A 3,111-nucleotide genomic window follows, 5' to 3' on the forward strand; every position below is an offset into this window, starting at 1 on the left:
TGGAGTAATTCTGTCTGCATTGAGATAGAGGCTGTATGGGAACAATAAGTACTATAAATCCGATTGAACCATTTATCGTTACATCAGTTCACGTAACAAAGCAGATTTTTGTATCAGATTTTGAAAAATGTGTACCAAAGTTGATTAATCGGACAATATAACTGAAATTCTCGTGACTCAAAACTTTGAAGTATATATTGGGTTTCGTTGAGAAGCCAGATTACTGATCTACAGGTTTCCGTCGCCTATAAATTCTACTACGACTTTTGTCAGTCAGTAACTTCTTTCCTCTGTTGAAATGATCGCTAACACGAGCAATGACGAGCTGCGGTGTGGTTCGAAGTGCACACGGTGGCTGCCCCTGCGCCGCCAGTCCAGTAAGTTACGAGGCTGGTTTTACTGCTGGTGTGTAATCGACGTTAGGGCAGTAAGTACGGCGGCAGCATGAACTAACAACTGTGAACAACGGATGTGCGGTACACCAGTCAGTTGCGAACAGGCACCGTCAAGTAGCGGAAGTGCGGCCGAAGTGCGTCAACGTTGTTGTGTGACACACTGCAATGGAGCAACGTCTGTAAATCTAGTGTTCGAGATATTATCCAGTATATTTTGAAGAGTAGAGAAGTATTTGCATATCACGACACGCCCCCACAAAAAAAGAAAAAAAAACGAAGTATGTGTGCCTACCGCGACTTCACTTCACTGACATACAGACCATGGTCAATTTTTTTCTGGAATAGAATCATCACAGGTGGCGAGACTTTGTGTTATCCAAACGAACCTACCACAAACCGAGACAGAGCAGAAATTAAAATGGAGCGTCAATGCTCTATCGAAATAATTGACATTGAAGCCCATGTGACGAGTTGAACAACATCCCAAATAATGACTTTTCCGACCGTTTCACAAGGCTGTATGGAAGTGCTGTGCGTTGTAGTCAAGTGGGGGCGAGGAGGGGGGGGGGGGGGGGAGGGAAGGGGAGGGCGACTATGTGGAACACCTGAAGCATAAAAACCACCACCATAACTTTTCTCCGTTTTTTAATAGTCCAGTCTCGAAACTGTTTGGAGGGACGGAATATAGTTGACTGGATAATTTATGTCAAAGGTCGGAGGAAGGCAACGGTATACTTCCTCCAGTAAAACCATTTCTAGTAAAGGACTGTGGTTTTCAGCCCTACCTTCGATTTGAACAGAGCATGAACTTTTATTCCAAAATCTGCATGATGTCGCTAGCAGACTAGGTCACAACATTAACCGTAAGTCTCCGATATAACCAGGGTAGTTAGGTGGTTCTTTTCGTAAATATGGCTTTATCTGCACAACGACTTCCTCACACTCTGAAATTTTATGTTTCATGCGTTTAATATAAAACTCACTCGCTGCTTGTTAAAAGCCAAACGCATACGTACGCCATGCGAATAAATAAAATCAAAATAATTTCCTCATGATACCGCCTAATTCAAAGTCACACATTGAAAAATTTAAGAGCAATTCTTTTACGATTGTTTACTTAAACTGAGTAGTAACGAAGCTAGTAACAAAATCTTTTATTACGTTTTTCACACGGCTACTGCTTGGACGTGCCTCGTTGTTGTTGTGGTCTTCAGTTCCGAGACTGGTTTGATGCAGCTCTCCATGCTACTCTATCCCGTGCAAGGTTCTTCATCTCCCAGTACGTACTGCAACCTACATACTTCTGAATCTGTTTAGTGTATTCATCTCTTGGTCTCCCTCTGCGATTTTTAGCCTCCACGCTGCCCTCCAATACTAAATTGGTGATCCCTTGATGCCTCAGAATATGTCCTACCAACCGATCTCTTCTTCTAGTCAAGTTGCGCCACAAATTTTTCTTCTCTCCGATTCTGTTCAATACCCCCTCATTAGTTATGTGATCTACCCATGTAAGACGTGTATATTTCTATTGTCAAAACACAATTTATGAAAGATGTTTATATTTTATTAATAGGATTAAGTAGGAATAATTAATATTTGTCATGTTGGAAATAATTCTGGTAGCAGGGAATGTCTGCACCAAAGTATTGTTGGCAAGAGAGACCGCAGATTGATATAATTTTAAAAAGGGCGAGAGACACCGCGTATGGATACATTTTGAGAAAAGAGCGGGAAAGACCGCGCATTGATACATTTTGTAATGGTAGCAGGGATTGTCTGCACCAGAAAGCATTGTTGGCAGGGGAGACCGCAGTTCAGCGTTCGTAGGAGGTCAGTAGTAAGCGAGATGTGACGCGAGTTGGTAGCAGGTCTGAAGCGAGAGGTTGAGAGTAGTAGTGTGGCTGCCAGCCACCAGCTATGATTTATAAGAGATTATTAACGGATGTACAGCGACATCAGCTAGCTATTAACATAAGAGGAACTAATACTATTGAATTATTTTCTTTGCGAAACTCAAGACTACTGAAGGTATGTTTGCGCAATGCTAGTTTTAAGATTATTGTAAAAAGTAAGTCCCATTTGAACGTCTGTAAAATCATTTCATTACCAACAGTAAATATTTGAAGCGTTTTCAGAATATAATTAATTTTTGCCAGCAGTGTTGCATTACTGATTATAATCCATCCCAAAAACCATCAACGTAAAACTTTGCAAAAATTTTATTGTTGTCAAGAAAAAGTGTAACTATGAATTTCTTAACTTTAGTCAAATTAATTAAAGAATAACGTCAGCTTTGGTAATAAATACAGCCACTTATTATGACAGCCCACCAGCAGTTAAAAGAGTATTGTAAAGCAGAGTAAGTATATTCATGCCGCAGTTCGATGTAGCAGTCAGATGGCGATCCAGTAACAGTAAAAAAGGTAAGGAACAGTTCTGGGTTAGTGCAGGTAACGACTGAGGGCCACGACGACGACACATTCTATGTTTCGTCGAAATAATCAGAAAATCGCTTTTAATAAGCGGCAATTAAATTTGTATGCGAAGATTGAGAAAGAGAATAAATTTCAAAGGGAAGATTTCATTTGTTATTATTAAGCAAGAGATAGAAATCCTAAGGAAAGGTTTCATAGGTTATTGTAGAAGGGAAGGTTGCGTAAAAAAAAGAAAGAGATATAGAGGAGACGGGAAGGTTTCACCCATCTAATCTTCAGCA

The sequence above is a fragment of the Schistocerca piceifrons genome, chromosome 8 (genome assembly GCF_021461385.2).
Source record: "Schistocerca piceifrons isolate TAMUIC-IGC-003096 chromosome 8, iqSchPice1.1, whole genome shotgun sequence".
Lineage (NCBI taxonomy): Eukaryota > Metazoa > Arthropoda > Insecta > Orthoptera > Acrididae > Schistocerca > Schistocerca piceifrons.